Here is a 10,050-nt window from a genome sequence, read left to right as displayed (position 1 = left end):
GTTACCCAAGTTCCAGGCTATGCAAGGCGCCCCCGCCCCTGTTCCGATGTGGGGAGATGAAAGTCTGGGAGCTGCTTCTATTTGTTCCGGCACCTGTGCCGGTGCGGCTACCTGGGCGGAAGGGAGGCTTGGGGATGCTGTCGCCCAGGTTTGCTCACTCGTCGGGAATAGAAATGACAAATGGCTCCCGCTGGGAACCCCGCCTGCCTTCCTGCAAGATCGTTTATCTCAGCAGCGGGTGATTTGCATACCGACCGGGTGGGAACCCGCCTCTCTGAGCACCGCCCTCCCCTGCGCTCCCCTCCCGTCTCCTCCCCCTCTCCTCACTCACTCCAGCCCCGCTCTGGACGGGGCTGCCTGCCCCACGGCCAACTTGAAAGTGTCAAAGTGTTAGTTGCTCAGTCGTGTCCCACTCTTTGCGACCCCGTGGTCTGTCCATGGGATTCTCCAGGCAAGAACCCTGGAGTGGGTTGTCTTTCCTTTTTCGAGGGGATCTTCCTGACCCAGGGACTGAACCGAGGTCTCCTGCATTGCAGGCAGATTCTTTACCATCTGAGCTACCAGTGGGACCCTGAAAACCCTTGAACGCCTTTCAAAAGGCTCCTGTGAAAACAGTTTCTAAGGGGGCTTGGGGGCTTGGGACACACCATTTGGAGGTTCTGATAGATTCAGCCAGGAGGAGGAAAGGGGGAGAGGATGACTCACTGCCTGCCCAGGCACCAGGTGCCCTTCTTGCCCCAGACTCGCTCACCAGCATATCCCCTGAGAGCAGATGGTCCAGAGAAGCAGGATCTGAATTCAGATGTATTACAGGTCACAGGGAGGCTGAGGGAGTCAGGGAGGCAAGCACGGGTCGTGGTGACCAGTGCTGTGAGCAGGTGGACGGTGGCCAGAGGTGCTATGCGGGGAGGCTTGCCCAGTCTGTGAACCAGACCCTCCTTCCCCTTCCTGCTGCTTCTCTGCTTCCTGGTAACCTCATCCTTCCACCCGCCTGGCACCGCCACAAGCTCAGAAACGTCCATATCCCCCCACTGCGCAGGGCCAGTCACTCCGGGGTGGCACCTGCCCATGGAGACAGTCACTGGCCAGTTTCCAGCCTCTCGGGTGAGTTCCTGATTGAGGGTGTCCTTCCTGGGTAAGACCAGGGTAGAAGGGTTCTGAGGGTGGGGGAGGCTGGGCAGGCTCAGTGGGGCTGGGGTGTCCCTGGGGAGTATGTTCCCGATTCAGGGCCAAGGCTGCATCAGAGACCCACTTGGGCTCTGTGTAGCTGTGTCTAGGCCCTTCCTGCAAATCCCTTGCCAGTAGCCCCGGGGGAAGGGTTCTACCTGATAACTAAATGAGGGTCTGGGGGCCTTTTGTGGACGTCCCTTCTACTCAAGGTCTCTGCTCCTGGGATCTCAGCTCTGCGCTGTGTGGCAGGATGTTGCCTCAGGGTGCCCCTCAGCCCCCTGTCCCAGAGTGGGGGTATGGGGTGATAGAGGAAACTTTCCTGGACTGTGAGGAGTCCTGCGAGATCCAGGATCAGGGGCATACAGTTCCAAGTGTGGCAAGAGGGCATAACAATGACCACACTGGCAAAAGTGGCTCTGCTTTTTGTCTTGTCTTGTTGTGTTTTGCTTGGCTTCCCTGTGCAGCACGCATAATTCCCTGCCCAGGGATGGAACCTGTGGACCCTGCAGTGTGAGCTCAGAGTCTTAACCTCTGGACCACCAGGAAAGCCCGCTCTGCTTTTTATTAACATCATGAGCCTGTGATTCCCAAAAATGTCCCTGAAAAAATTTTTGTGGGTCTGAAGTTCTAAACAATGGCTGTTACTGTTGGGTTTTAATAATATATCTGTAAGCTTCAAATTAGCACTTTTTTATGACTTAACCTTTGATAAACATCCCATTCTTTGTGGGAGTACATGGGGAAAAGCCCAGTGGTGTTGTTGGTTTCCACTGCTCATGTTCATTTGGGGAGTAAGTTCATGGGGGTTTGGGGGGTCACTGGCGATCACTTTGGGGCAGTTTGTGTGTCCCACCCCCGCGGAATTGCATTTTCCTGTGTTTAAACAGATTAGAAATAAACAATGACAGCACAGGGATTACAAGGATGAAGAAACAGAACTTGACTTCCTTCAGCTCAGACATTGTGTGACTCCACGTCAGTGTTTAAAATTTAAAACAGGGAAACAGTGTGAACTGCGACAAGAAGTATTTATTTATGAGTGCCGACTTTAGTTCACACACGAACTGTTTTACTGAATTTGCATAATCTTTTTATGATGAGCATTTCTTTTTCTTTCAAAATGATTTCTTAAAATCACACATCAAAAAAATGAATGGTTTGGGGTGTGCTCAGAGTCGGGGGCCTGGGCTTGTCTCTGTGCAACACACCCAACAGGAACTTGGGTTCTTTGTGAAGAGGGGTGCAAAACTTGTGTGGCCTTGCTATGAACAAATACCCAACACACGTCCCCCACCCCTCCACGAGGCTGCTGGGCAGGGCCAGTGGGACATGGCTCAGTATTGGAAGAAAAGCTACCAGATATAGCGGGGGAGCTTCCCAACTAGACCCTGTCAGGTCTATGTGTGGGTGGGCCATGAGTGGTCTTAGAAAGGCTTTAAACCTCTCTTTTTAAGGGAAAGAAAAAAAAAAAGGTTCCAACTATATGCCATTCTAGAAAAGGCAGAACTATGGAGACAATGAAAAGATCAATGGTTGCCAGGAGTATGCAGAGAGGTGAATACACAGAGTATTGAAGTTTCTATGAGGGTGAAAATACTTTGAATGACATTATAATGATGGATATATGTCATTATACTTTTGTTTAAACCCATAGAATGTGCAACATTACTCATTTAATTAAAGTGAACCCTAAGATGCACTGGGGACCTTGGTAATTATAATGTGTCAATGCAGTTCATCTTTGGTTTAAAAAAAAGGGTACCACTCTATTGATAAAGGTTATGCATGTGAGGGGAGGGTATATGGGGAATTTCTATACCTTCCTGTCAATTTTGTTGTAAATCCAAGACTACTTAAAAAAAGTTCTCAAAGAAAAAAATTTAACATTCAGGGTAGAAAAAAAAAAAAAAAGAAAAGAATGGCTGTTACACATTTTATTACAGTGTTATTTCCTAAGGCTGCTGGAACAAATGGCCGCAGATTTGGGGGCTTACTGGTGGTGCAGTGGTAAAGAATCTGCCTGCCAATGAAGGAGAAGTGGGTTCAATCCGTGGTTGGGAATATCCCCTGGAGAAGGAAATGGCAACCCAGTCCAGTATTCTTGCCTGGGAAATCCCATGGACCGAGGAGCCTGGTGGGCTACAGTCTGTGGGGTTGCAATGGGTGGGACATGACTTAGTGACTGAACAAACACATCACACAGATCTAGTATTTCTGGAGGCCAGAAGCCTGAAATGGGTGTCACCTGGCCAAAACCAAGGTGTTGGCAGGACTATGCTCCCTCCAGAGGCTTTTGGGGAGAATCCCATGCCTCTTCCAGCTGCTAGAGGTTGCCTACTTTCCTTGGCTTGTGGCTCCTTTCTTGTCTTCAGAGGACCTCAGTCTAACCTCTGCTTTTGTCCTTATGCAGCTTCCTCCTCTACGCCCAAGTCTCCCTCCGCCATGTTCTTTTTTTCTTAAATAACATTTTTAACATCACTGCAAGTAAGTGCTTAGTCACGCATTCGTGTCCGACTCTTGCAACCCCATGGACTGTAGCCTCTGTATTTTGGATTTTTCAGGCAAGATTACTGGAGTGGTTGCCATTTCCTTCTCCAGGGGAATCTTCCCACCCTGGGAATGAACTCGTGTCTTCTGTGTCTCCTGCACTGCAGGCAGATTCTTTACCTGCTGAACCATTGGGGAAGCTATAAATTAAATATCACTATATTTATTTATTTATTGCCTGCCCTGCACAGCATGTGGGATCTTAGTTCCCCAACCAGGGATCGAATCTATGCCCCCTGCAGTGGAACTGTGGAATCTTAACCATGGACTGCCAGGGGAGTCCCTGACTCCCTTTTTAAGGACATATGTGATTGCTTTTAGAGCCCACCTGGATAATTCAGGTGAACCGCCCCATCCCCCAAATCTTTAACCATGTGTTGCAGTCTTTTTTGCTATAAAAAGTAACAGTTTCTAGAGATTAGGATGTTTGGGGGGGAGGGTATTATTCAGCCTACTACAATTATCCCCAATAAATTTGTTGTATAGAGCAGGGGTTAAAAATCACCCAGTCTGGATGTGAATTGAGGCCTGAGGGCTGAGGCCTGGCACTGCAGAAAAGGCTGGTGGAGAACAGGTTCTGACTCAGGGGAGGGGAAGTTGCATTTTGATGCAAGTCAAGGATGTGTGTGGGGGGGTGTGTGCACACACATTTATATATGGGTCCACGGGTCTGATTGAGTGGTATGTGGAGGATGGGTGTGCGGCTGTTTGTAGGGCTATAAAAGCTGGCCTGGCTTCAGGGTCAGGGCCACTGACGCTCGGCTCTGGGAGGACCTTCTTGTTCTCATGATCATCACCTGACGTGCATACACAGTATAGACCTGCTCTGGTCCATAAGTTATTGAGCGCCTACTATGTGCTGGCACTCTTATGACCCCAGAGATTCAGTAGTGAACACACGGACAAGCCCTGTGCTTGTGGGGTTTGTATCACACACGTATGTGTTTGTTTATTATCTGTCTTGCCCACAGAATGGATGGTCCTTGAGGGCAGGCACTTCTGTGAATTAGCCACACCCCAAGTGGTAGTTCCAAGGTCAGTATCCTCGTAGCTCAGTCGGTAAAGAATCTGCTGCAATGCAGGAGACCCAGGTTCAATTCCTGGGTCAGGAAGATCCCTTGAAGGAGGAAACGGCAACCCACTCCAGTATTCTTGCCTGGCTGGAGAATACCATGGACAGAGGAGCCTGGCAGTCCATGGGGTTGCAAGAATCAGACACGACTTCGTAACTAAACCACCACCACACGTGGCAGTCCACAGTGACCATCTATTGAATGAGTTAATGTCCCATTGGGACCATCTCTGAGAGGTAAGAGTTTGGAATCACAGCTCTCCAAGTAAAAATGTCCCAATAGATGACATAAACGGATTTCCTTTTTTTCACATTATTTATAGTGGCAACGATGTTTTTCTTTTACTGTTTCCTCAAGGTCTTGGAATTCAGTGTCTATGATGGGTCCAAGTTGAATTTCTGAACAACTAAATATGGAAAGCTTAAAGTTGAGCCTGTGATGGTCATTCATTGTTTTTGTGAACATATAATAGGTATCACGAAATTCAGCCAGGCTGAAAACATGATCTTAGAAAAGTAATTTCCCCCAAATTGCTGGTTCAAAAACACCCTCCACTTGGTCTTCAAACAGCACTGCTTTCTAATGCTCCCCTTTCCCTAAACAAAGCATGTTTCTCTAGTACCCTTCGGTCCCCACCCAGTCCTCTGTCCACCTGGATGGAGAGACAAGGGAAACAGATGGGCAGATGCTCATCATTGAAGGAGACAGGCATCTCCATTTTCAGGCAGATGTCAGTCTCCAGGCAAATTCAGCCTGGTGCTTCAGATTAGTTTGGGGCATCCTTCTGACTCTCTTTTGGCCCTGCAGAAAGGGATCAGGGTTTCATATTTTGCCCCAGCTTTCCAGATTCAGTTCAGAATCTCACAGCCAAAGCATCGTGCCCCTTTAGTGATGCAAGTGATCTAGGCACTCAGACAAGGGTACCAGCTGCCCTGGGCTGGGGTGTGAAGGCAAGTCCCAGATGGAACATCCGAGTCACCAAAAGACAAGCCCAAGACAAGAGACGGGTGATAGGCAATCATGTTAAATAACACGTACCCGTGAAATGGACATAAATTCAGGCTGAGATTCCATCCTGGGGTTCTGATGACATGAACCACAAGAACAAAGCTAAGGGAGATTTTTAAATGTCATCACCAGGCTCCTCTCTGGAATTACAGCTTTGTTATTTATTATGTACCGTCAGGAACATATATAATAATTCCTTACATTTGCTTTGCTGGGGTACTTTCAGCTCGGCTATCCTGCAGGGTTCCACACCATGTCACCATGTCAATTTGAGTCCTTTGTAGAGCTGCCAGAAGTGGAAAGAGGAATTTTTTTTTTTTGGTTTTAACCCAAATTTTTATTTTTAAGTTTTTAAAATTTTTTCATTTATTTTTATTAGTTGAAGGCTAATTACTTTACAATATTGTAGTGGTTTTTGCCATACATTGACATGAATCAGCCATGGATTTACATGTGTTCCCCATCCCGATCCCTTCTCCCGCCTCCCTCCCCATCCCATCCCTCTGGGTCTTCCCAGTGCACCAGCCCTGAGCACTTGTCTCATGCATCCAACCTGGGCTGGTGATCTGTTTCACCCTTGATAGTATACTTGTTTCAATGCTATTCTCCCAGAACATACCACCCTTGCCTTCTCCCACAGAGTCCAAAGGTCTGTTCTGTACATCTGTGTCTCTTTTTCTGTTTTGCATATTGGGTTATCGTTACCATCTTTTTAAATTCCATATATATGTGTTAATATACTGTATTGGTCTTTATCTTTCTGGCTTACTTCACTCTGTATAATGGGCTCCAGTTTCATCCATCTCATTAGAACTGATTCAAATGAATTCTTTTTAATGGCTGGGTAATACTCCATGGTGTATATGTACCACAGCTTCCTTATCCATTAGTCTGCTGATGGGCATCTAGGTTGCTTCCATGTCCTGGCAATTATAAACAGTGCTGCGATGAACACTGGGGTGCACGTGTCTCTTTCAGATCTAGTTTCGAAAGAGGAATTTTTTTTAAAAAAAGATGTTATCTAGGATCATCCCAGACCAGGAATAAAGTGGCAAGAAGGCTGCAGTCCAGGGAGCAGAGTGATGCCAGTCTCAGATGCTAAGGACCAGGACTGGGGGGAGATGTGCGTGTCTACAAGTGGCATGATGGGAATTGGCTTGCTTTGTCTTAGTTGTTCAGTGGCAAAGCCCATGTCCAACTCCTTGCAACACCATGGACTGCAGCACGCCGGGCTTCCCTGTCCCTCACATCTCCGGGAGTTTGCTCAAACTCATGTCCATTGAGTTGGCGGTGTCATCCAACCATCTCACCCTCTGTTACCCCCCTTCTCCTCCTGCCCTCAATCTCTCCCAGCATCAGGGTCTTTTCCAGTGAGTCAGCCCTTTGCATCAGGTGGCCAAAGTACTGGAGCTTCAGCTGCAGCCTCAGTCCTTCCAATGAATATTCAGGGTTGTTTTCTTTCAGGATTGACTGGTTTGATCTCCTTGCAGTCCAAGTGACTCTCAAGAGTCTTCTCCAACACCACAGCTCGAAAGCATCAATTCTTCGGCGCTCAGCCTTCTTTATGGTCCAACTCTCACATCCGTACATGATCTAAAAAAAAAGCTCAAGTGTGTGTGGCCAGTTGACTGAGGCCACAGCTGCCTCCTAAGCTCAGCGTCCCTGAGTCTCCAGCTGTGTCCTTGGGAGAGAGGGATGAGAGTATACAGCTCGCCAGCTAACCTTGGCAGCCCCAGCTTGGCTGTATTTCACTGTTATGCCCACCGAGTTTCCTTCTGCTTTCGGAATGGGGAAATTCAGACATCAATCTGGGCTTTCCAAGAAGTTTCGGTTCCACGTTTTTAGCCAGAGAGGAGGCATGCTGACAGATTCTGCTCACGTGATCCATGGGCTTTCTAGCAACGCAGTAGATCCAAGGTTGCAGGGCTGAACAGGGTGCCTTCTGCTTCTCCCAGACCATCCTCTCTTTTTCTTTCAAATTTGAACTTTTAAACAAGGCTTTGCCACTTGGTCATGATCAGGCAGTCCTCAGAAGGAAACCCCATTAAACATGTTAGTGTGCCGAAGACAATGGCCATGCAAACTCAACTCTGCAAAAAAATATTCTGTTTAATTGATTTTCTAAAAAAAAAAAAATCTATTATGTTTCTATGGGCCTGTCTATTGATTTGCAGCCCCACAGAAGTAATGAAGAAGCTTTGTGATCAATAAGGCCAAAGTGTATCTTACCCTGAATCAGTTCTGCCTGCCCTTCAGGGATTCAACCAGCAGGCTTCCCCAGACGGTGAGTGTAGTGTGAACAACCTCCTCCACCACGGCTGAGATTTATTTCTATTGGCATAAACATAACAAATGAAACCCTGATGACTTTTCTTGCTCAGAAAGCCAAGAATATATCACATCAGTCATCAGGAAACACACAAGAACACAATTTGCAAAAAGGAAAAAAAGAAAAGGAAAACAGTGCATTTTAAAAAACTTGGCACATTAACTCTTTCCTCGTACTTAATTAGGATAATATTTTACACCTTAGTTCTTAGCTGATTTTCTTTCTTTTCTGTTCTTTACCCCCTCCTTCCCCAATCCAGCTACAGATTGGTTTCACAAGTCTTGGAAGGTTTTTCTGCCTTCGCTGTGAATACCAAGTACAGGTAATGGCAATTGTGCAGGCTGATAATCCTGAGTAGAACTAACACTGCTATCTTATCCTCTAAAAAAATAATAATGTTGAACGAGATAAGGCCCTTGCAATAAGGCACGAATGGAAGCCGGGGAACCACTGCAGACACGGTCAGGCAGCATTGGCTATGGAAAGGAGAGCTCCCTGAACCTGGTAAGTCATCTTGGCTGCTGTTAATTTCAGAATTTGTCATTTGCATTTTGCCCTTAAACTGGAGGACACCGCCTGAGGCAGATTCTGATCAGATGCTATGCAAACGCATCCTGCTGCTCTGAGCTGATTTAGGAACAAGCTTTCTTCAGGACTAACCCCTCTGCTGACGGAATGTCCCCTCCTCCAATGAAGTTGGCCGGCCTGGCTGGATGGGTGGGGGGTATGCACTGTGAAAGGAGGTTGTCAAGGTCTGCAGAGACCAGATTTTGAAGGACTTTGTTTGAGGGCACTGGGGAGCCATAGAGAGATTTAGAGAGGGGGAGGTGACCAGATGTGTATTTCATAGGCATCCCAGGCTATGGGGCGGGGCCTCCAGTCTTTAGCCCCTCTTTTTGTGCACACATGGAAATGATGGTGATGGTGACAGTAAGCGAACATAGTGGACCAGGCTCGGCCCCAAGTTTTGTGAAATCCTCACACCAGCCCTAGCAGGGAGATACTGTTATTCTCTCATTTTACAGACCATGAAACTGAGGCACACACAGAAATGTCCCACACGACAGGGGACCATCCCATGAACCACCCTCCCTTGGTCAGGCAGGTATGGAGTTATTCCCTCCTTTAAGGTTCCCCGGGAATGCATGCTGGATCAGGAGCACCCAAGTGAAGAGCTGTTTAATAGAGGCGTAATAACCTTGACTCAGTTCGAATTTCTATTCTAAAAAGAAAATCATTGGGGGGAAAATGCAATTGTTAGTAAATGATCTTGCGTGCACATCTTCCAGCAGGTTAAGATGAACCAGTGTGGAGGCCAGGGGGGCTGTGGGGAGACTGGCAGAGTAAGGAGCAGGGGAGGGATGGAACCCCTGGGGACCCCCAGGACTGCCCTGCCCGCTCCGCTCTGCACCACTGGGAGCCCAGAGTTCATTCATCGGAAGCAATTCCTGAGCACAGTAGCCTGAAGTGGGCTTAGTGCCAGAGGTTCTCTGAGCTGCACGGTGGAACCCCTGGGCCCCGCCTAGGCTGTGAAGTCAGGTCTCTGGGTGAGGCCTGGACCTCAGCAGTTTGACCGCCTCAGGTGATTCTATCATCAGCCAGAGCCGAGACTCCTGGGGTTGACCCTTAATGTGCTTCAACAGCACCCTTAGGTGTAGTGGCAGCTCTCTGAGAACCTGCAGAGAAAGCAGAGTAGGAGGGGCAAGGAGAGGAGCAAGGGGCTAAGGGGAGGGGGGAGGAGCCTCAGGGCACATCCCTCTGCTCCAGGCTTGTCTGGTGGATGAAAGGGCCACAAGTGGGGGGCTGTTGGTGGTTGTGTGTGCCTGGCACAGAGAAGGCACTGAACAACTGTGTGCAGGGTAAAAAATGGATGGATCGTGATGGGAGGTGAGTAGGGGGAGGTGGAGGTGGGTGGGGAGTGGT

General features: G+C 48.2%; 1 non-coding gene across 1 annotated transcript; it reads left to right on the top strand.

Annotated features, from left to right (window-relative positions):
• Positions 1-2,330: 2,330 nt before the first annotated feature.
• Positions 2,331-2,455, top strand: LOC122425708. The gene has a single exon (XR_006264976.1). It is a non-coding gene; the product is annotated as a small nucleolar RNA SNORA11 (small nucleolar RNA).
• Positions 2,456-10,050: the final 7,595 nt, after the last annotated feature.

This window comes from Cervus canadensis, chromosome 1 (assembly GCF_019320065.1).
Source record: "Cervus canadensis isolate Bull #8, Minnesota chromosome 1, ASM1932006v1, whole genome shotgun sequence".
Lineage (NCBI taxonomy): Eukaryota > Metazoa > Chordata > Mammalia > Artiodactyla > Cervidae > Cervus > Cervus canadensis.
This window is presented reverse-complemented; position numbering and strand designations above follow the sequence as displayed.